We start from the raw sequence: 25060 nt of genomic DNA, 5'->3' as shown, positions 1-25060 counted from the left end.
AAAATGTGTTTCATACATCTTGAAACACTTATTATTGGAACTGTGCTGCAATTTTGAATAATGTGCAGAAGGTTTTAACAAAATGAGTGGGAAGGTAGACGGCTGGGTGTTGTTACTCTGTGTCAGTATGTTGTATGTAGCGGGTTCACTTCTTTCATTGTTTTTTACAATGTCGTGCACCAGGCATAATTGTCAAGTGGCTGGATAAGTGCTTTTCAAGCTTTTCAAAACACGAAATAGTACATGTTTTCATATTTTGTGTTCCTGTAGTGAGTTTTCGCATGGAGTCGAAATTTTGTAAACTTGACAAAACTCGCTAAACAATTGAAAATTCTTAATATTTGCTGCAGCTGTACACTTTCTACGATTCTGAGGATGCAAGAGATGTGGTGAAAGCAACTTTTCAATCAACGGGATAAAGTGATGTCTGAAAGGGTTAAGACGTATGGAAGCATACTTGTTCCTCGTTCTCACAAGCATCTTCAATAGTTCCCTAAAGTCTAGTACCTTTTGCAGCACTCGGAAGGTAGCATGAACATTGCCCATGCACAAATCAGGTGCTAGATGTGCAGTTACTAACTGCCGACCTATATCTATCCTCTTCAGTGCGTCAGGTGTTCGAATCGATATGGGATTCCTCGCTTTCTGTTAGTGCTAAGAGCATTTTAATAAATGAACAGCATGACTTTGTGTGCCGACATTTCAGACTTTCAGACTATTTCAGACTGTCAACAGTGTTCACCACTGCATCGACTTCCAAAAAGACATTTTTTCACTCTCAAACTGGTGCAGAAGCAATAAGTACTCTTAAATGCTTCCAACGCTATGGCATTAAGTTATATGCACAAAACGCACCATGTGAAATTTTGATACACCCTACATGATGCTCCACTCCATAGGGTCGATGAAATGAAAGATCTTGGTGTGTACTTCGACAAAATGCTAAGCTTCTCTTCACATAGATAATTACACAAGATGCCCTTCACGCTCTTGGAATTGCATGCCGTATATTGCATGATTTACACTCACCTGTTGTGTTTCTGAAATTCTGCTGTGTGCCTCCAACTACTAGAGTATGCCTCTGTAGGAGGGGGGTGCAATGAGCAAATTTAATTCTGACCTCATTGAACGCATCCAGAATAAATTGATGTCTATCTTCAAGCACCACTTTTGCCATTCTGGCGACCACAGTTGAGCCTTCTCAAATATACTTCAACTCGCACCTCTAGATTCAAGTCTTAATCGCACCTTTTGTTCCTGTATAAGGTGGTCCATGACATTATACATTCCTTAAAGCTTCTTGATCATATGCATTTGTTTGTGCCGCAACAGTATACCAGGTAGCATTCCACATTCGTTGCCTGGGCTTGTTACAAGATTGTGCTAATAAGACTCGACTCCAAAACATACTTCATAGTTCATTTCCTGTGTATTGTGTATCTGTAGATAATCACGTAGGATTAACTCCCTTTTACTTTTCCGCATTTCCGTTTTTCCCTATTTGTTTCTCTATCTTCCATTTTTTTGTTTACTACATTCATGTTTTCTCTACATTTTGTCTCACATAGTGCTCGTTAAGTGCACCAGTACAAAGGGTCTCTAGCTGTTCCTGGGCACCACAATAAAAATTTGAATGATTGATTATTATCGTAGTATAAAATTGTGCTTTTTAAGTATGTACTAGTATACTATTTTAGTGCAGTAGCTTTCGTGCAATTAAAAGAAGGGCATGAATTAAGAAGAGAGTGAGAAAATGATAGATGAAAGGTAGGGAGGTTAACCAGGACTGAGTCTGGTTGGCTGCCCTACACTGGGGAAAGGGAAAGGGGGACGAAGAGATGACAGAAGACATTGTAAGGCCGCCTTTGAATCGCAGAATATTGCCCACCGATTAGCCGGTTGGTTATTAATATAATCAACGGCACCTCGGAGGGCAACAATCTCCGAACCGGTCGATGTTGTCAAGTGAGAAATCTTGTATTGGATGCTTAGTGATCATGATGGTATAACCACTGCGCTGGTGGAGCTGGTCTGAGTGGAAGAACCATCCGTATATATGTGAACTCGATCAAAGTAGAAAGTGTGCAAATAATCCAGAGCTGCTTGCTTCAAGGCCAAGGTAGGCAGGACGGTCTTCTTTCTTATCCCTGGAACCGTAAGACGCACTTGAGGTTGCTTTAAACACCACAAAGCTGAGGTTGAACGTGCTGAGGGTGTGAAGCCCGATGGTAAGGAGGCACGATGGATGCTGATCTTGTTGGAGAAGGACGCCTGTGGTCGTCGTTCTGGCATGAATTAAGAAAGTGCAATAATATGCTAAGTGCCTGATCATATGCATTGTGCTATTAATTTCTTCTGAGTTTTAATAATGGCTGGCTACTGTATGCAGTGTTGTGCAATAAAATAATATGCCACAGCAATTATTCTGTGCCTCGCAGAAAAAATTGAATATATCTTTCTCAGTCAAAATATCATAGCAGGCTGAAAACAATAAACTGCAATTTTTCTTTTTGTGGTGACGAAGTGTATAAATTGTGAAAATAACCTATTTATATATTTCTTATACTATTCAAATGAGCTGCTCCCATACATTCGAATAAGTGCTTCAATAGTACGACTTGGCAAAGGGCAACGAAAGACTCCTATTAAAACCCTCTAATTCTCAAGCTTTTATTATCTGACGGCATGTCATTTCATTAATGTAAAGAAAGGCAAACTTGATATGTGGAAACCAGTTACAATAGAACATGGCCCTTACACTGTGAAAATGTTTTGTAGCAATACACTCAATGTGAAGGCCTCCGGATGCGGTGTTGATGCATCAAAACAACCTAGAATAATAGAGGTGCTCCATGGGCTAGATTTGACAGAATCAAGAATTGGGGGGAGACAAGATACGAATTACATACATTTTAGCTATTCTAGTTTTTTTTTCTGTGAGTGCTACAGGTGTTTCAATTCGTTTGTGCTGATTTTCTCAGAACCCACTTTTTCACGTTTCTTTCATGTACCAACAAGCATAACTATATTGACACGGATGCTTTATCTGTGTCCGGTTACCGTATTTCACCGGCTAAAAAATGTTAAACGTTATCGCTCGCTGCACGATGCGCCTGAACGTATCGGAAGTTTCGCGAATGTTATCGATGGTTCTGTCTGTTGTCGACGAACCTTGCTAATCTGATTGCATACGCGACACGAATTGTGTTGTAGTTTCTGGAAGGCGCGCGGGCACCAGCGAATAGGCTGTAAATTTCGACGACTGCCGTATGCAAACCGACGCGCTTGACCCGCAGATGAGATTTTCTTTGATTGCCGGCATTGCTCGCCGCTATCGTTGCGATTGAGCCGGCACTGTTTATTTACCGTCACTACTACGTGGCAATATTTCCAACACAGATTTTTTTCAGTTATACATTGCACGCCTAATTACATAGTTGGCTGTGCAATAAGCTACCAAAAAAATGAAATGGTGCAACAGTTTTTGATATATGGCATCGTCGTGCAGGTGTTTGCAAAGCGATCTTGCAGACAGACGACGCGCGAGCGCTGATGTCGATATTTTGTACACTATTGTTACTTCAAAAATAAAAAAACTGTTGCGGCAGGTGTATATTCATTATTCAAACGTGTTTTTTATATCTAAAAGCGCATACAGATCACTAACTTATTCTTTCAAGCTTAGTTTACAGCAGGCTGTTTTAGGCCGGACTTTGACGGATGAAGACGGTATAGTCCAGCAACAGTGCGCCGCAGCCGAGGAGCGAGCTTCGGCGCGCGTCGGAGCTTTTCTCCAGTGGTTGCGCGCCCTTTCCCTCCAGCCGAAGCGAAGCGACGCGTTCGCTTGCCAGCGCGCGCCGAAGCTTTCGGCGCGTGCCAGTGGTTGGGGCATTAGGCACGAGGCGTGTGCTGCAGTGGGACGGGACGCCTCGCTTCCCCAATGGACGACCGCACGCCAAGTTTCATCCTAGACGCCAGCGCTCGTTTCTCGCCTGGCGGAACGATTTCATCTCCAACGGGTGTAGGTTTCCGCCGCCGCTTCCCTTACGCGTTCAGTTCGCGCTGCGCGCGAAACGTCTCTTGTTTGCGACGGTGCCTCTTCGGATGACCGGAAATTATTATTGCGTTGTTAACTGTCACGACAGCAATGTAAACACGAAAGGGTTGATGCCACCAGTGAAATTCTGCCGATTCACAAGAAAATGGTACGAAAAAAGCAGACGACACGCATGGATTACTGCGGTGCGCCGAGCGAAGTAAACAACTGACAAACGAAGCGAGCTCGTTCATTGATCACTCCCGAGTGTACGACGGTTTTTATATGTAACCCACATGAATTTAATAATTACTCGGTACATAATCCTATCATTCATATAAAAACTTTAAGTTGTTCGACGAGTGCTTGTCCTGTCTTCTTTCTCGTGTTTCGTTTATGTGTGCGCTGCCCAAGAATGGAAACCACTTCTGTTGTATGCACTAGTAGTGGCCAAAGTTCACGCTTGCCGAGAAATTGAATATGTGCACGATGCATTGAACATGACCGGAGTTCATTCCCGCTTCACCACTGCACCTATCGATCGAGTTACTGGACGATACACGCCCGCGTCTTGGTCGCGCCGGCATTGCTGAAGCAGAAATGATTACTAATACTTTCAACTTCGGTCTCTTGAGCACTGTTAAAAAATGGCCAAGCTGTCTACATTGCTGCTTCTATTCCATATTGTAGGGGACGCACTAGTTAAAGTTGTGTGCGCATGTCGTACTTGTGCTATGCAGCGATATATTTTGTTTATTTCCGCACAGTGTCGATGGAAGTCCGTTGTCGCCATCAGAGACAACACGGATTTGTAGTAAACATATTGTGAGAAACTGCTAAAATGACTTTAGCTCGTATGTGCCGTATGTATGTGCCGCATCGTATGTGCTGACGATTTTTCCGGCGGTACATACGATGTCGTTTCCAATCACCTGCTCAGCGTCACTTACATGGTTAAGCAGACGCTGCCCTTTCGCCGCATTGCAGCCATAAAAATAATCGTCAAGCGTACCGAACTTCTTAAAGGCAAATAGAAGCGGGTACAGTCTGTTTCACACTTAGGGGAAAACTCGGAACGTATTGCATCGCGATGCGGCAAGCAATGGAGTCGTGCGGTGGCAGCAGCTCGAGCAGGCGCAGACGCTCGAGGGGCGGAGTCGTGATCTGCGTCGTCTGCTACGGCGGCGCGCGCTGGCCGCATTGTTGCGAAGCGTGTTACTGTCAGGGGCAGTGTACGTATATTTCTTCACTGTGTGTGCTACCGTAATAAGCACCGACAAGACGCACCAAGATGTGCGCGCAACGTGTTCAGTCTTTGTTTGACTCCAAAGAAAACAAAGCACTCAACAATGATAACTATGGGAGTCGAACACGATGAAACAAACGAATACGATTAAATGAATGTTTTAGGTTCAGACAATGAGCTGGAAATAATTTTTCTCGACAATCATTCGCTACACCAGACAGACTCTGCCCGCCGGCGGGGAAATGGACACGTCACGCTCGGAACTTCAGTTAGTATCTCGTCATGTCCCCAGCGGCAGCGATGACAGCGCTCATCCTGGAAGGCAGTGAAGTGCAGAATGACTTGATCAGGTATGAGTTCATTCGCAGCGCGTCTCAGTCGCTGACGATGGTGGATCGAAGCCTATCCTCGGGCGACTGATAGAGGGGGTGGTGCGCCAGCGATACTTTCAACGAGCCCCAGACGTTTTAAATGATGTTGGCGCCCGGGGATTGAGGCGGCCACTCCAAGAGAGTACCTGCGCGCTCTTCTAGCAGTTGTTGCACAACACGAGCAGTGTGGATCGGCGACCTATCGCGTTAGAATATATAGTCGCCTTCCAGAAACGGGCCGTCAAGAATGTATGGAATCAGTACGTCGTCTATGACTGCCCTGCAGCGATGAACTTACCTTCGAGGCGTATCAGTTGGCGTCGCACAACGCATATTAAAGAATACCGGCTCATTTCACGCCGTAACGATGAGATCGGCGCCCTGCAACTGACAGTAGAACGTTTCCCGACAATGCGGCCAGCGCGCGCCGCCGTAGCAGACGACGCCGTTCAACGTCCCGCCCCTCGAGCACCTGCGCGAGCTGCTGCCGCCGCCTGACTTAAGCGCTCGCCGCATCGCGATGCAATGCGCTCCGAGTTTTCCCCTAAATGTGAAACAGAGTGTACGCCGCCCTTCGAAGGAAATCTCCAACGCGCACACGCGTAGGCACACACCGCGCGCGGCGCGAAACGTGCCCAAACACGCGCAGTGCAGGAGGCAATCAAGGCGGCGCGAACGAGAGATGGGAGAGGGGTACCACCCGCTAATAGAATTTTGCTTCGCGTGCGGCGCTCTCAACGCCGGCGCAGCAGCGCCGCTCTCGGTGCCGTTCTTGTCCATAAAGCCCCTCAATCTTTCAAAAGTAGCGCCATTCTTAGATCTTTCCGCCACCCCGCTCACCCTGGCGCGTCCTCCTCCACGCCTCCTGTCGCCCCAGCCTCCTCCGCTACCCCATTGGCCAATCTGTGTCACGTGGAAGCGGGCGCCGCGCTTTTGTATATTTTTTTCTTTCCAGCGTGGAGCAGGCGCCGCGCTTTTGTATATTTTTTCTTTCCAGCGCGCGCCGACCTCCATTGTTGGGCCTGCGCGACGAAAGTACGGCAGGCGGACTGACGGAGTGCGTTAGCGTAATAGAATGTGCAGGGCCGAGAACTTAATTGCGATGCCATGCTGCTGCACCTTCGGTTGCCGCAACAGACACAGCGAGGGCAAAAAGCTTTTTGCTTTGCCGTCCGGCGGGCGCAACGCAAGAAGTGTGGACTCGCAGGATCGGGCGGGCTGACTTCGAGGGAGTGGCAAAGAGCGCACGGCTTAGTGAAGTAAGGGCCACGGCTACTCACAACCTCTTATTTTGAGCCTAGTTAACGCTTTCCGCTTCGAAAAAGTGGGTGTTCATGCTCTGCGTGGTTTTTAGCGCGTTGTTTGACTTTCTTTTTTCGAATGTGTTCTCTTTGTTTCATGTAGCATCGTCTTGCGGTGAAATGCACGCATCTGCAGCTGGCCTGTGACATAAAAGCGACTTTATTCAGGGTGTGTTTTGAGCTTCACCAGAAGTTAGCCCATTCTCAACGCTATTGCAAGGCTCACTATGACTTACGATGCAGTCTTTTAGCTTCGAATGTACGCCCGCATGTATTGATTTGGTTTGTGGTGATTAATTTAGTTTTTAACGTTCCGAAGCGACTAAAGCTAGGATGGAGGTCGTAGTGGATGGCTCCGGATAACTTTATCTAGCTCGCCTGGGGATGTTTAACGTGCACTTTGATCGTAGAGTCGTACGTGGGTCGGTAAATTCCTCGTTGGCGTTTCATAATACTCGTGCGCTAGTGCTGCTTTAGAAGTTGGCGCCTCGGTGCGATTGTATTTCTTCAATAAATTTTATTTACTAGTGTAACAACTTGTCATTATTTCGTGTTATTGACGGCGCCGTCAGGGCACCAAAGCGGCAACGGCAACACCAAAGCTAGAACCAGCGTTGGATGGGGCTCGCCGAAGCCTGTGCATGCCAAGGGGGTATAAGATCGCGGACAGCCAATTTTGTATGCGAACACTCCCTGCGACGTCTGCATTAGTGTAATGTTACGTGCTCCTCAGAGGCTTCCGTTAGCCATTACATGTGCCCTCCTGCAGCAGTACTTGTAAAAAAAAAAACAAGATATCGCCACGATTACCAAAGCACCCCGCAATGAAAAAACAGCCCTGTTGCCAGGCATTGCTGACCGCACACAGCCGGAATCTCTCACGCGCCGACCGAACAAAAGTGTCCTGCAGGTACGTGAATGAACCTACGAAACCACGTACACATACTTTCACGCTGTCAACACCTGAAACATTGGTAATTACGCGCGTGTTTGAGTACACCGCGTGCTTGCGTCGTGTTTCAGCAACACGAACTCTCAACGTCGCGCGCTTTACGCCTTAAATACGCCTTGAATAATGGTCATTTTCTCTATTTCCTCCGCAATTCTAACACGAAATTCTAAAGGCCAGTTACCGACTGACGAAGAAAGATCTCGATTGAAAAAACTGCTCCGCAGGGCTCGAACGAACTTTTCTGCGGATTTCCTCCCGTAGCGTGTTAGCCGTCGTCTGCTACGGCAGGCCCACCACCGGCGGCGCCACCGTCGAGGCCTCGCCGAGCGGAGGAGGAGGGAAGCGAATGGCGCTACTTTGGGAGATTGAGGGGCTTTATTTCCCAAGAGCGCTCGGCGCCATCTAGCGCCGCTGCCGCGAAGCCCAGACGGGGCCTCCAAAGTGCATGGCGCGCGAACGCCGAGAAACGCGGCGTTCCCCTCTCGCACTTCCTCCTGGACACGCTGCGCCATCTAGCGGCACTGCCGAGAAGTACGCGCGTGGACTCCGAGACGAAAAGAGTGGGGCGAAGGCTGAGTATTGATCCCTCGCTTGCTGCACACTGCGGCACTTACCCGGTGACCCAAGTTGGCGAAACGTTCATTGAAGAGCGGCACATGAACTCATGGCGCCACATCGCTAAAGCGCTGGCGTGAACGGCGTTCATTGAAAAGCGGCACATGCCCAAGGCATTTGTGGCACAGCCTGCATCGGGTTGCTGCCCTTGAGACATCTTTTTTTGTCATTGTAGAGCGGCACGTTTTCAGCGGCACATATCTAGTTGGCGTCAAAGACATTCATTGAATACGCCTACTGGCACACGGTGAGCCAAGCTCGCATCAGAGATGTTTATTGGAGACGAGCGCAGACCGAGGGGCACATTGCCGCTGCTCCAAGTCCGCGTCAAAGAGTTTTTGATAGCGGCGGTGCCGCCGTGTCTACATGAAAATGCTTATTTGCCATCCTGCACATTTACGCATGGGCGGACTGCAGAGAAAAAAGCTATCCTTCAACAGCTTGACGTGTCTACAATCCGTTTCCGCAGGGAGGCAGCAAACATATGCGCACATACATATATCTACATATATATATATATATATATATATATATATATATATATATATATATATATATATATCTGTATACATAACTTCACTGACATGTTTCTCACTCACACTCTGCTTCATGTCAAGAAACAAATGCAAACACACAGATAAATAACGCTAACAGATATTACACCGAAACCATATACATCAATTTCAGTTCCTTGGATGATGCAGCATTTGCAGCAGCATTTTTTTGTTTCTGTACTTGTTTTCTTTGAAGCCTAGCGGGTCTAAAGTGAGATCCAAGGTACGTCATCTCGGCGCAGAGCCGTGTTGTGAGATTTATTTTGCAGTTGCCTGTCCTTGTTCGACGTTTTGGGGCGGTGACATCAATAAACAAGTGGTCGCTGCGAGCCAAAGCATCACCCCTGGCCACCAGCCGTTCTCTTCCTGCCCAGCGGTTGTCAGCGCTGGACAGTCGAGATTTTCCGGGTCATGGAGGCGCTGTTAAGAACGGCCTGCTGAGGTGCAAGTTTTGCCAGCCGGGTGCGAGAGCGGCGTCGACTTTTCCTGGAAAGCCACCATCACCTTCTAGCCAAACGGCATCACTAAGTCTACTGTGTGCGGAGGACAATACGCCGCGTCCTCGACTCTCCGTCGCGGGATTGCCGAGATGAGTTCGACGAACCAGGCTTTGTGACTGAACACGCCACCGCCGACCCGGTCTGCCGTGAGCAAGGGAGTTCCCGAGGGAGCGTATTTGGAGGCCCTGTCCCACGCACCGTTCCTGACGTAAACCCCGAGTTCTGTGAAGACCATCCGACCTCGGTGGGGTCCGTGAAACCGGTGCAGAAGTGTGTGTGTGTGCCCTGCCGCTCAAAGGCGGCTCGTCTACGATGACTGGTCGAACGGTTCTCTCACCTAGGGATCGAGGGAGGACCGAGTGTCTATAAACCGCTGTTGTGCGGCTGCTGAATGTACTTTCTCTCGCAGTCATGCTAGACTGATGAACCGCAACGTCCTTGTGTAGATACTGTAAATAAACCCATATTCCTCGTTCTCGATAAGAAGCAGTCCTTCCCTTCAACAACGTCCTCAGCGTGGATAAGTTGGACGACGGCATGGGCCAGCTACCATCTAATTCATGCTCGACTCCAATCTTGACAACTGGTTATGAGCGGTGGGATTGACCTCCCAATCCTCACAGTATTTAAGGCATTGTTTCCCATAGTTCGAACGTTGTCTTCGTATTAACCAATCCTCAGTCTTGCAATGTAATTTGCAGCTTTACTCTGAAGTTGGGTTAGAGTACGCAGGTTGCTGATATTTCGATGGATTTCCAGTTTATATACATGACTCAGAGGATATCTGTAGAGATTGTGAGCTGGGATCACACCAGAATTATTAAAGAAGGTTATTGTCGATGCTGTGTAAGAAGCGTTATATGCGTGGCGGAGATACTTCTTTTGCAACAGGTGAATATGTTCTAGATTGGTGGATGTTGTGTTACCCCATACTAATTGGCAATAGTTTAAATGTGATTGGAAAAGTGAATTGTACAGCAAGAGTTTCATACAAGCAAGAGTTTAACTGTAACTGGGCACAGCGACCTATATGTCGGCGTAATCAAAGAGGTTCGTTGAAGAGCGGTACGCACGTACACATACTCAGTGACCCAAGTTGGTCCGATGGTTGGTTTCGAACCATGTTACCGCAGCGTAGCAGGCAGATCCGATTTCTGACTACCCGGTGACACAGGTAGGCGCAAAAAAGAAATTGGAGGACGCTTAAGCTTCGCCTTCAACAGTGAAACGCGACAGCGTTCCCGTCGACCCGCCAAGGGGTGTAAGACAAGGCGCTACGGCGCAGCGATCACTTACGAGGCGCCCCGCATCGGACTTTGCACCCACCAATCACGCGGTGAGCGTCGAGCAACGCAGCGTTCGGCGCGGCAACGAAACGTGCGCCTGAACAAGCGGAACGAACCAAAGAACTCGGTGTCTCGGAGGGGGAAACGATCTACGCCAGCCAAACGTCGTGATCGGCACGGGCAGAGATATATATAGGTAGTGATCTAAAGAAAGGAAGGACGCTTTATTCTGCAACCCGTGAGAGAGCACGGCGAAGCGTCGTCAGGGGAGAGGGAGTCGGGGCCGCGACGCGCCTCGCACCGGTCCCCGCACAACCCCAATGCGCGCGTGGCGCGCCACCTGTCGGGGCAGCGCCGTACATTGAGAGGAGGGGGTCTTCTGTGTTTGCCGCAAGATGGCTCTGCGTGTGCGGAAAGCGCAGAAATGTAGCGGAAACGTACTTCGCTACTCGTGTAACTGTAACTTCTGTAAGTTACATGCTCATAATTACCGATAGACACCGCAGTATAACCTTCTACGGCACGTTTCTAAGACAACACCGCATTCACTAGAGGCGCTTTTGTACCGCTTTGAAGCATCGAACTTGTGGCTGAGTGGTAGCGTCTCCGCCTCACACTCCGGAGACCCTCACACTCCGGAGAACCACGCAGCCCATGTTGCAAGTTGTTTTTATTTATGAATTGCCTGCCGGGATTTTTCGCTCACGGCCAACGCCGCGGACGCCGACACCGCCTTTTCTGCGACACGAGCTCCTTAAAGGGACAATAAAGGTTACCAGAAAGATAAGTTAAAGTGATAAACCAATGCTCTACAACGTCTAAGGCCTCAATATAATCGCGAACAGAGCTTTAGTAACCGAGAAATTGAGGTAAATGCACGACACGATTTGAGACCCCCAGCGACATTCCCGTACTAGCCCGATGACGAAAGCACTCCTCATCATAATTTATGTCACTAGTACTCAACTACTCGTATTAAAAATATTAAAAAGTTCATTTCATTAGATAAGACGGAAGAAAATGCTACTTCTATTCGATTCTAAGAAAAAAAAAGACATTTTGACGTTACCCTTGAGTAGTATGGGTGATCGAAAGGTTTCGTTTTCGCTCGACTCTGCGCGCTCGCCTTCGCGCCGCGCGCGCTTCGGAGTTTCAGTTGTTTATCGCGTCGTGCTGCGGTGGTCCTGCTGGCTCGCGAAACTTGCATTTGGAACAAGCAGCGAGAATGCCACGTCCATGTGATGCCGTGGGATGCGCGAACGGTCCGCGGAACTTGGCCAAGGGCAGTTGCAGCGGCGAATCCAACGTTACTTATCACTGTGTGCCAACGAGTGAACCTCTCCATTCGAAGTGGTTAAGTGCCGTACCTCTGCCACAGCGCGCTGGCAAAGAGCCAAAAAATCACGTAGTGTGCTCGCTGCACTTTCGTTCAGAGGACTACGAGTTCAACGCCGACTTACTGAAGTCGTGTGAAGTGCCTTTAAAAGCAGGCCGTCGTCGTAGTAGTACGCAACGACGCCGGCAGCGCGAGCCCTCAACAGCAGGTCACATTCATCAGTGCTTAAATCGCTGAACTCGAGCCCAGCATCGCGAGCTAATGTGTCGTCAGGGTCATCCATTGCAACGAGCGTCGAAGTTGGCGTCATAAAATAAAGAACCAGCTTATCGTCATGCGCTTTCCTTTCCGCTAGCCACCATAGTTCCGCTTTCGCGCTGCTGTCGGCTCTGTCTTGGCTCTGTTTCTGGCCGCGCGTTTGCGTTTTGTAAAGAAAATCCGTAGCGCCGTCTGCGGGAGCCATTTTACTCATCGACGGCGCAACGTCACTATGAGACCATGACGTCAATACTCCTCGATCGGAGGGCGGGCGATTTGAACTGCGCTAGAGGTACGCGGACGCTTCAGAACGCATTTTCTCTTAAAATAAGTCTCCTCTTCGCACGAAACAAGGGTTTCGAGGTTTCTGGGATGGTATTTCAACAGTCCACGTTGAATTAATATTAACCTTTAGTGTCCCTTTAACGCTGTCGCGTTAATACGGTTAGATACAAACGTAAAAACATATCCCCGTGGCTCTCGGGAGTCCGAAGGCTACGAGGACTACGAGGGCTAACGGCCCCCGGAAGTGGGCGAAGTACCGCAAGAATAATAATGCATTAAAATATCATAGAAACGCATTTTCAGCTTAGGAGGAAGCTTTAGCTCGGGTGCTCCTATGTAAATACATGTAAGAGGACAATTAGTTTTTTTCGGCAACGACTGCACCAAATTCGACGAGGTTTGTTGCATTTAAAAGCAAAACTTAAAATCTGGTGACTGTTGGTTTCGAATTTTTGAGTTAGGTCGTCAATTTCTTATTAAAAGTAGGATGAGATAAAGAACGCCCTGCCGCTTCCTCGTCGCCAGTCACGATGCAGCCGACCTTGTTCACCGAACGCACGCTTGAGGGAAGCGAGATACCGCTTCGCAAACGCTCCGCCACGTGGCTTTATTCATATTTCACGGGCTTTCTTCCGTTCATTATTCCATTCATTTTCTAACATTCATTCCAATATTCCATTCATTATTCAACAATTTGGAGTGTTCGCGCACTGCCTGCTGCGAGATTATTCAAAAAATGATCTCACAGGTGTCCCTACAATGGCAAGTAACCATGGTGACAAGTCGCCGCAGTACTATTGGGGACCGACCTGTGAAAGCACCGTGCCAGTCGCAGTGCCCGAAGGAGGCAGTTGCGAAACACGACAAAACACGCGGCACTCGAGGGGGCACGACAGTGCGAATGACGCGGGCGGGAAGCGCCGGCGATCGCGTGCACCGGAGCGGCCGACGCGCTTCGTTGAACGGGTCCGGCGATGTGCGCACGACCCGGAATGCGGCGCGCGCGCCTGGCCAAAGCCGTGCAGCGCGAGGTTGTGTCAAAAACACCGCGAGGCTACGGAGAACCAACTGTCGCGCACCAGTGCAACACCAGTGGCGACCCATGTTTTCGCTTATGTAGTTGCGTACTTTTCATTGTATTTAGAAAGCCGGTGTTACTGAGTTGTACACGTATCATATTTTCCGAAGCTGCCGTCACGCAAACAAGAAAAGCGTTGTGAATTCCTCCACGGCACACACACCCATCCCTCCGTGTCGTCTGCCGTCGAAATGAGGGACCCGACAGATGCCGCAATGCTCTGAAGAGTAGACGCGCGCTTCGTACGGAATTCGAAGAGGCAGGAAAACGTTAAAAAGGGCCGCTCCTGCGCTGCACTGTTTTGGCAAGCCAGTTCTGCCACGCATATACTCGGACATGGGGGACCGGGCAATGCACACCAGGTCTTCTAGGTGCCGACGTCTAAATTGGTTTTAACTTTCACAGAAAAGTGGGCGCACCTAGCAGGTTGGAAAAGCCTTTCGAGGAACGAATTCCTCACAACCATTAATGTCGATGCAGGTATAGCACGTAAGCATTGCTGCAGACATCCCGTTCATACGGCGCACTTGCAATCAATACGAGCCAGGCAGCAGGCTGATTTTGCAACACAGAGCGAGGAAAGCTGCCTCCGGTCACGAGAGAGAACGCACACCTCGCGCCGTCGCACAGGCTCTGCAACGCACCGGTCTGGGTTCGCTGCCTATGGCGCTGCAAGCAAACGATGGCTCTGCGAATTGAGGACGCGGTTGGTCGAATTTTGATGATTTTCTTGTGAAAGCTGACAATTTTACTATGCGAGTCTGCTTGAGACTGCAACGTAATTATTTTAAAAACAAGAACAAAATCACTTCAAAGGTTTATATTAATATAGGTTCAGAATTCCAAGTAAGAGCTCCGATAAATTCGAGTAATATTTTGCAGGATATACTTTCGGCCGCTAGGGGAAATTAAACAAATGTACAAGCGTTTGAGCTACATGCTGGCAGCACAAATATAATGATGTGTAGCGAATACTCATTTATCGTGATGTGTCAGCTGAGCTGTCTTCAAGTTGCATTTATACAATGTAACTTGATTTACTTCATCGAATCCCGGAGCAACACATCCATTACATACTTATGAAGAATAACTTGTTTACAGAAACGGGCGCTGAGAATTCTCTGCTTTTTTAAAGCGTACTGACAGTATTTGAGTACATTGGCGCGCTTCTGATGATCCGATTCAGATGCCCATCGCCACGACAGGCAGAGAAGACCGCACTCGAACGCAGCAGCTGCGTTAGAGCGAGGCCAGCATACAGACTCCTGTGTGTATAAGGTGTGCGAGGACTCGCTGTCCCAGATGCAGTCAATTTGGCATGCATCTGCGAAGGATTCTCTTTTTCTATTCTATGGCAACTGACAGGCTGGTATGTGCGGATGTTTGTCACATTGCTGAAGTGTGTTTTCATCATCCTGCCTCCGCATGGAGGCTAGCAGGACATAGGTAATAAACTAAATTTATGAAGTGACCAACACGCTGTATATTTAGCCAGTGCAAAATAGACGTTTAATGCTTGATTGTGATGATGATAATGACGGTGATGTGTGTCTCCATGCTTTGAAACGGGTGGATAGCTGTACAGCGTATATAGAGCACTGCACGGGCTCGGACCTGCCAGACAACCAGGGCCCGGCTCGGCTTGTGGGCCTGACTGGGCCAGATGATGGTGACGATGTATGGCGTTTAATTGCGCAAGGGCCATTATGGACAAAGAGCGCCATGACATATATGGCAATGAATTCTGTAATATGCACGAAACGATCAAACTGAGTTGTAAATGTATATGTGGCTGTAAGGACGCCTAAAAGATGGGTCGTACTGCAAACTGCGTAAAATATATAAGTACAAAAATAATGACAATGGCTCATGATAAAGAAAGGGCATAAAGGATTCGGCATGAAGAAGCGATACGAAAGGATGCATACAAGCACTGCCTCCACAGGGCTCTTGAAGTAAAGCAAGAGGTGAGAGGCACGTGCTGTAAAAACTTATGTCAGTGCAGCTACAGCCTCAAAGGCGAGGCTGTGCTACACACGACTCGGCCAAATGATTTCTAACATATACTGACCTGATCTAAAAAGCTAAAAACTGTTTCCCGGTTAAAAATAGGTTCGTTACTAAGAAAATGCGGGGTGAAGTGGAATACGCTGTTAAGAACGGCCCGCTGAGGTGCAAGTTTTGCCAGCCAGTTGCGACAGCGGCGTCAACTTTTCCTGGAACGCCACCGCAACCCTCTAGCCACACGGCGTCACTAAGTATTCTGTGTCCGCAGGACAGTGCGCCACGTCCGCCACTCTGCGTCGCGGGATTGCCGAGATGAGTTAGACGAACCAGGCTTTGTGACGGAACCCGCCACCGCTGACCCGGTCTGCGGTGAACGAGGGAGTCCCCGAGGGAACGTAGTTCGAGGCCCCTTCCCACGCACCGTTCCTGACGTAAGCCCCGAGTTCTGCGAAGACCGTCTGACCTCGGTTGAGGACCGTGAACCTGTGCGGAACTGTATGTGTGCGTAATCCCTCGCGCAAAGAGACGGCTCGTCTACGGTGCCTGGTCGGCCGTTTCCCTCACCTTTGGATCGAGGGGGCCGAGTGTTTATAAACCGCTGTTGTGCGGCGGCTCAGTGTACTTTCTCTTGCAGTCATGCTAGATTGATCAACTGCAACGTCCTTATATAGATACTGTAAATAAACCCATATTCCTCGTTCTTGATGAAAAGCAGTCCTTCCCTTCAACAACGTCCTCAGCGTGGATAAGTTGGACGACGGCATGGGCCAGCTACCATCTAATTAATGCCCGACTCCAATCTTGACAACTGGTTACGAACGGTGGGATTGACCTCACAATCCTCACAACGCTAATGATACACCGAATGAAAGTTCTTTTTACGCTCAGTTTCTACTTCCCTGCAATAGATGAGGTCACGGAGAACATAGGGCTGTCGGTGTTCAGCACAGGAGCCGAGGGACGAGGCGCACTACCGGCAAGGCGGAAACCAAAACAATCTTTATTCCCACTCCCCCCAGAGCCCCTTACATACGAGGTCATTTCACATTGTAGCGCCACCTCGTGGCCACAGGTGGCGACGTCTACATCTCTCCTTTTCACCTCATATGGGACAGTCCAACCGTCGCGGTGGTCTCACTGTACGACCGCTGCGAGTCTGTCACCGTTTCCTGCGGGGTTATACTTCTAGCTGCGTTGGATCTTGAGGTGCGCTGCAGGCTGCTCGATATCGGGAGGGACAGGCGGTGAAGCTGCCAGTTGAGCTGGGGTCGCTTCCGATGAATGAAGTACCAGGTGTCAACGATTACGCTGAAGGATGTCTCTGGGGGTCTGAACAAGGTAGGACCATGGACACTGAGCCTATGAAAAAACTTCCCCATTGCAGCGTGTATCAGTGACCTATACATAGTCTCTAGGACTCAGAGGGGCCAATTGGCTTGAAGCATGACGGCGATTGTAGTTCATCGCTTGCCGTGCCTTGTTTCACGAGTCCTTTTCCCTGAAATTCGTGTGGCATGGTAACGACAGCACCAGTTGTTCCGGTAGTTTCGGGAAACAAGTTTGTAATTTCCTTCCCATCAGGGCTTGAGCCGGCGAAATGCCGTTGGGACCGGGCGTGTCACGGTACGACAGTAAGGAAAGGTAGGGATCAGGACCTTTGAAGAGCAAGTCTTTCACTGTGCGCACCATGCGCTCTGCCTCTCCATTGCTCTGGGGTACCTCGGGCTGCTGGTCTCGTGACGGAAGCCGTATGACCGTGCTAACTCGGTGAACTCGTTGGACACAAACTGTGGTCCGTTGTCGGTCCGGACGATGTCCGGTATGGCAAAACGGGCAATACAGCTCTTAATCGCCGAGATGACTGCTGGTGCCGTGGTGGACCCCACGGAGACTACTTCGGGAAACCTAGATTAATAATCAACAATCAGGACGTAATCGCGCCCTCTAAGTTAAACAGATCGATGCCAAGGTGCTGTCATGGTCTGTCGGGTGTCACTGCGGACAACATAGGCTCAGAACGCTGAATTCGAGTCTCGGCGCACATGGCACATTGGGTCACCATATGCTTAACATGCATGTTACTGTTAGGCCACCAAACAGACTCTCTGGCCCGTTCTTGGCAGCGGCGCACTCCCTGATGCCCTTCGTGCAAGAGGGCGACAATGTCCTGGCGCAATGCTGAAGGAATTACAAGTCGTTGGTCCAGGAGAAGGATGCCGTTGTATATGCTCAATCTGTCCCTCTTCTTCCAAAATGGAGTGATGTGCGGAGGCACCTTTTTTTTTTGTCTGGCTATCCTTTCATGCAATACGTCATGACCGCAGCCATCTTGGGCTTGGTGTATGCGGACATGTTCTAGCCGTCTTGCCTACAAGAGGGGGTAATTCCTTAAAGAATTCACTGACAAACAATTCCAGATTGTCTACCATGCGAGTAGCTGGCAAATCAAAGGGAGCTCGTGACAAAGTGTCCGCCGTAGCTAAGTGCTTTCCAGGCATATATTTCACCACGTACTGATATCGCATCATTTTTATCCGCATTCGTTGTATGCGGGACGGCACGAGTTCTAGGTCCTTCTTACCCAAAAAGGGCGACCAGAGGAAGGTGATCTGTCTCGGAGCTTAGGCCGCGAAGGTCGTACCGTGAAATGGCATAAGGCACCGCGACACCTTCCTTTTCTGTTGACTATAACGTGATGCCGTCGGGGTAAGCGCCCTTGAAGCATACGCTACAGCCCGTCGAGTACCTCAGGCTGGTCCTGTAGCCAGGCACCTATCCGGGGGGGAGGGGGGGGCGAAACCAAGCGGCATAACCCCCGCCCCTCCGCGCCCTACTGGCATAACAAAAATAATAGACACTCTCACGCTTACGTCTTTTTGTGGAATAGACGACATCACGACGAAACTTTCTAAACAATTCTATCATTTTAGAGAGCATTTCTTCACAGTCGTACCTGTATTCATCCTTGCCTCATGACTGGAAAACAGCAAAGGTTATTCCGATCCACAAATCTGGCGAAACTCAGGATCCTTTTAACTACAGGTCCATATCGATTACCTCAGTACCGTGTAAAAAAATGGAGCACATTATATTTTCTAACCTGGTCAACTTTTTTCCAGAAAATAATCTTTTCCCTAAGAGTCAACATGGTTTTCGCAAATTCTTTTTTTGTGATACTCGGCTGGTAACTGTTACTAATGACTTACATGTATATCTTGTTAACAGTTTTTTGAGTGATTGCATATTGTTGGATTTTTCGAAAGCTTTTGACAAGGTTAAACATGTATTGCTACTACACAAACTAAGCCCACTAAACATTGACCCGGGAATACTTAGCAAGACCCAATCGTTCCTTTCGTCTCGTTCCCAATTTGTTGTAACTAATGACTCCACATCTAACGCGGCTCCATTTGAATCCGGTGTTCTACAAGGGTCTGTCCTTAGTCCTCTTTTATTTTTTATATATATTAACGATTTACCTGATAACACTTCCTCACAAATATGTTTATTCGCTGACGACTGCATTATATATCGAAAAATAGCTAATGCCTCTGATATAACTACCCATCAATCTGATTTTAATAACATATCTAATTGGTGCCTCACTTGGTACATGGAGCTTAAGAATAATAAATGCAAATCTATGTGGATTTCTCGTTATAACACAACTTGCCCTACCTACGCCCTCAATGACTGCCCCGTTCAATCCGTTGCATGCTACCATTGTCTTGGCAGCGATCTTTCTAGGAAGTAGCATGTACAATATATAATATCTAAAGCTAACCGCTCCTTAGGATATTTGAAGAGAAATTTTTCGCTTGCACCTGTTTCATTAAAACGGCTGTTGTATACAACTTCCACCCACCATAATATGCTTCATCAGTTTGAGATCATTAGTGCAAGCTCTTGGACCAGTTGGTGCATGATGAACTTGAAAAAAGGGGCTACCAACGAAACACAAAGGATGCGCACACAAGGAAAAGGCGAAAAGACACGGAGCGTCCGTCCGTGTCTAACGCCTTTTCCTTGTGTGTGCGTCCCTTTGTGTTTCTTAGGTAGCCCCTTTTTCAAGTTCCGTTTGAGATCCTCATCAGATCACACTAATTAACGAAATCGAATCAGTACAAAATCACTCTGTTCGTTTCATCCTAGCTAACTGCTAGCGTTACGTTAACGAAGCGTACCCTTCAAATCCCATTATTATCCCTTCGCATAAAGGAATCGCGCATTTCCCTTTTTCATAAATTGTACAACCACAAGGCTACTCTCCTTTGGTTCCACCCTGCGGCTTATTATTCAGCTCGTCGTGATCACGTACACAAAACTAACGTACCACGTCATAACACCGTCGCGTGCTCACAATCATTCTCTCCTAGGACTTCAATCGACTGGAATATTCTACCTACATCATTAGTAAGCATCAATGACCCCACTCGTTTTAGGAATGCACTAATCAACATGAAATAATGTATGGTAGCAAATTGAATAATTACGTACTTATTCGTGGACACTGTCTGCTTGGTAAAGTGTACTCTTTCTGTATTTTCCTATTATGTGTCTTTTTTTCGGTTGTTATGTATACGTTACTAGTTTTGTCATCTCTCTATTGTTCCCTGCGCTGTGAATTCCTAGAACTAATCCTATCGTAAGAAGCCAACAAACACTGACACCAAGGAAAACATAGGGGAAATTACTCGTGCTTAATAAATGAAATAATGAAACGATAAACTAACGGAAATTAAAGTGGTTGAAAAAACAACTTCCCGCAGGTGCACGGGAACGATCCCACAACCTTCGCGAAGGTTGTGGGATCGTTCCCTACCTGCGGCATGTTGTTAATTAAGAGTCTGCATATACGAATTGTGAGAGCTGTAGGCCTATAACTGCTGGGTGAGGAAAGGCCGCTGCCCTCTTTGAGAATAGGAATTACAATTGCTTCTTTCCAGGCGGGCGGAATGTAGCCGGAAGAGAACATGCAGTTAAAGAGTGACAGTAGTGGTTTGTGTGTTTCGGGGCGTCAGTGGTTGATAATTTCATACATTATTCTGTCACTTCCTGGAGCGGACTCGTTACAACAAGTCAGTGAGGCCTGGAATTGCGCCATGGTAAATGGACGATTGTATACTTCATTGTATGTGCCTTTCCGACCCAGAGGCAGTCGCTCTGCTTGTCGCTAGTGTATTTTAGAAATGTAGCTGTGTAATGGGATGTGCTGGAAATGTGCTCGAAGTGTGCTCCTATACATTCAGCCTGGTGCTCAAGAGTGTATCCTTGTGCATGTAGAGGATAAGTTTAACGGTCTTTTATTTTGTTCATTTTTTCTAGGCTTCCCTGAAATCCTCATTTCACCATGGAATACGTCGTTTCGAAGGCAAACCCTTTGCTTGGGGAATACATACTGATGCAGCATCGGTAATGAACGCTGTTAGGTATGCTACTGCATCGTCTAGACTAAGTTCACAGATATCATTCCAGGGCAGCTATGTTAGCTCGCGAAACGTCGTCCAGTCAGCTGAATCAACTTTCCATCGAGGAACGTGTGCAGAGCACTCAGCTTGTTTTGTAAGGTTTAGGAAAATGGGGAAGTGATCACTTCCATAAGTGTTATTAATCGCATTCCACTCCAGATATGGTACAATTGTACTGCACGCTATGCTGAGGTCTATAGAAGAAAATGTTTTTTGCGTAGGGCTGTAGAATGTTGGTTCTTTCTTGTTAAGCAGGCAGGCACTTGAAGAGAATAGGATGTTTTCTATTAGCCGTCCTCTCGCATCACAGCGAGACTCTCCCCACAAAGTATTATGTGCGTCTAGGTCTCCGACAGCTATGTGTGTCGCCGGAAGTTCATTTATGTAGCTTTGAAATTCGGTTTCATTCAGTTGATGTAAACAGAGCTGATAAGACTACCTTGTCAAACAGCCCGTTTCGGTCAGCAACTGCCTCTAGGGGCGTACGAAGTCTTCATTCGCGGCAGACAACACCTCTGTCGACTATGATAGCCACACTATCGTATGACACGACAGTGTCATTGTGGTCTTTACGAAAAATAGCATATATTGTCGGAGAAAATTTGCTAACGTATGTTTGAGTGTGTTTCTTGAACACACAGCCCCTTTGGATTGTATTTATGTAGTTCTTTAACGTCGCCGGAGGAGACCTCTGACATTCCAGTGTAATACTTGTGAACCCATGTTGAATGGGGTTTTCGCGCTGTGCGTTTAATAAAAAGGAGTCAGCTCACATAGCCCTTCCTGGGCGCCGGTTTGTCTTTCATTTTCGGAGCGTTACAGAGATTGGCGCCGCCTGAGTGGGTGTTGTGTCCATCACCTCTTCTTCCGACGCGGTGGACACTTGTGAGCGGTTTGTTTGGTGAGAGGGCCTCTTCTCGAGAGACGACACCCTTGAGGCCACAGGCCCGGAGGTCCACGGTTCTGGAATGGCGGAGCAGCCGCCGAGGGGGCGGATGACGTCACTGCCGGCCCACTGGCCGCACAGCTGCCGGAAATCGCTGTTGCGCCACATCGGCAGAGCTGTTCTTTGGCAGGTACGATATGCGGCTGCGTGCTTCTCTGAATGAAATTACTTTGATTGTCACAATTTCTTTTTAAAGCAAAGCTGTTAAGGGCTGCTTCCCCCTGGATCGTCTCCGTGTGTTAACACGAAACTATCATTATCACGATTCGCTCCAGCCTCTTCTTTCACAGCAGGTTCGTCGGCGCGCTACCGCATGAACGCGCTCGTGCCAGTGCTCCAGCGTTCGCCGTCCTTAATTAAGTATTAATTAATTTAACACACAAATACAACTAATTTTACAGCGAAGCTGGTAAGGGCTAGTTTCCCCAGAATTGTGTGCGTGTGTTAACAGAAAACACAAATAGGTGGGCCGATTCCGCAGATAGTGCAATACCGGGCCGACCCGTGGCGGAGGTGCAGTTCGCCATTCAGGGGTCCATATATACACAGCTTTTTCAGGGTGGAAGAACACTGATCTTTTTTTTTTTTTTGTAGTTCGTTTCGGCAGTAACTAGCGTACGTGATGTGGTCATGTACAAAGGGTTGATGGCCAGAGACCGCACTTCTTTGTTTTGACGAGTTGCCCGGATGATCTCATTTTGATCTCGCAACTTGCCCGGATGTTCCCCTTTGAGTGCCCAGATAACGGCTGTGGCTTCTGACTCAAGGTCACTTGAAAGTCGCCGAAGCTGGAGCTGAAAGTATTTCATGCTTAAAACAGATCAAGACACACACAGACCGCACAGCTGGCGTCATCGCGGAATACGTTGTAACTCAAGCAGACGACACTTGCTGTGTGCCGGAAGTGCTTAATGAATGTAGTGATAGATTGTCCCTGTGCATTTTGTTAGCTTCTTTTTGATACAAACAAATTAACTAACATTCCAACTATTACGAACAGGATTTGTTCACCACAAGGTTAGAGAAATTATCGATGACGCGCCCTGGGCAGCCAATCGGATAAGCTCGCACTGCTGACGTCATATGGGCACTTCGCGTCACTTGGTCAAAGGCGGCTGAAAACTGGGCGGAGTGGCGTTCTGCGATCGGTAGCGATGTACATTTTTAGAACCTTATAATAATTTACACGCTTTACGTAGAGCGCTTAAATGTGTTACTTAATGATCAGAAGGGTCAACCCTAACGACTCAATACATTTGTACAAAATCGGCAAAATCGTTTCAGGGTCCCTTTAAGGTGAGATGTAAATACTGCAACGGACGCAGGCGTACAAGCTGCGAAAATTACTAATTTTTACAGTGTCGGTGAACGCGGAACCTACGTTCCCGCTGTCCGTCATGATGCGCCTTTAATCTTCCTAGGTAATATGGCGGCACAACCAGACGTGTCACCATACTGTACGGAGAAGAACGGTGTCGATGTATTGGCATCCCCTTAGAAACGGGGCCGTGACAAATATTCTTGCTTATCTCGACTGCTGGCCGGTCGAAGCTTCTCTCCACTTTAAATGCAAGCGCTTCTGGAAGGTGCACGTTACCTAGGGGTCAATTCCATTAGGATGTGCTGACTGGTTTCCGGATTTTCGCTGCAGCATGCACGTGCCTCATCTCGTTGCGAATATTTGCTCCGGCATGGTTTTGTCCTTAGGCAACCGGCTCGAGCCTCAAATGGCAAGACACTTCCCTTCGTGTTATCGTACAGATTCTCTCTTCTAATTTCTTATTCTTCTCAAGCCCTCAAGGTTTGGCATGGCTGTTGCTGCTGCTGCTACTGGTGGGTCCGTCGGTGATGGACGTACAACAATAGGGCCACAGTTCATAGAAGAGTCTGAAGAATAAAATTTCAAGAAGAGTGTGCTGGCGCCGACAGAGTAATGCAGCCTAGCGGCACCTGTGTTCTGCGTAATGAAACAATAAATCATGACATAAGCCCGGGTATACACATAATGTCGGTTGACAGGCATCTATAACGCACAAGGGCATCTTAATAAACGAGAAGAAAGGGGGTTAACCGAGGGTCCCGATTTTATTAGTCATATCATAAGAAGCCAACAAACATTGACACCAAGGACAACATAGGGGAAATTATTGTGCTTAATAAATGAAATAAAGAAACGAAGAATTAATGGAAATTAAAGTGGATGAAAAAACAACTTGCCGCAGGTGGGAACCGAACCCACATCCTTCGCATTTCGCGTGCGATGCTCTACCAATTGAGCTACCGCGGCGCTGTTTTCCCATCCACTTTATTGGGTGTTTATGTGTCCTAGTAGAACCCTGGGAGTGTTAGCCAGCGCCACCACACACAGACCTTGGCGGCGGACGTGGGACGTCCTTTTTTTTTTTTTTTGCCGCAGGCGTCACGAGAACGTGATCTTTTTGGGTGAAGGCAACTGGTCAATAAACCCACATATGCTACCTGAAGGCATCAATGTAGCCGGATTCGAGATCCTCGTCATGTAATAAACGAGAAGAAAGGGGGTTAACAGAGGGTCCCGATTTTATTAGTCATATCATAAGAAGCCAACAAACATTGACACCAAGGACAACATAGGGGAAATTATTGTGCTTAATAAATGAAATAAAGAAACGAAGAATTAATGGAAATTAAAGTGGATGAAAAAACAACTTGCCGCAGGTGGGAACCGAACCCACATCCTTCGCATTTCGCGAAATGCGAAGGATGTGGGTTCGGTTCCCACCTGCGGCAAGTTGTTTTTTCATCCACTTTAATTTTCATTAATTCTTCGTTTCTTTATTTC

The 25060-nt window shown here is 47.9% G+C and overlaps 1 protein-coding gene and 1 non-coding gene across 3 annotated transcripts in view; both read right to left on the bottom strand.

Annotated features, from left to right (window-relative positions):
• Positions 1–25060, bottom strand: part of LOC126539585 (latrophilin Cirl-like) — a 398662-nt gene that overhangs the window by 141384 nt on the left and 232218 nt on the right. The window lies entirely within an intron of this gene.
• On the bottom strand, positions 24454–24526 carry TRNAS-CGA (transfer RNA serine (anticodon CGA)). The gene has a single exon. It is a non-coding gene; the product is annotated as a tRNA-Ser (tRNA).

The sequence above is a fragment of the Dermacentor andersoni genome, chromosome 11, assembly GCF_023375885.2.
Source record: "Dermacentor andersoni chromosome 11, qqDerAnde1_hic_scaffold, whole genome shotgun sequence".
Taxonomy (NCBI): domain Eukaryota; kingdom Metazoa; phylum Arthropoda; class Arachnida; order Ixodida; family Ixodidae; genus Dermacentor; species Dermacentor andersoni.
This window is presented reverse-complemented; position numbering and strand designations above follow the sequence as displayed.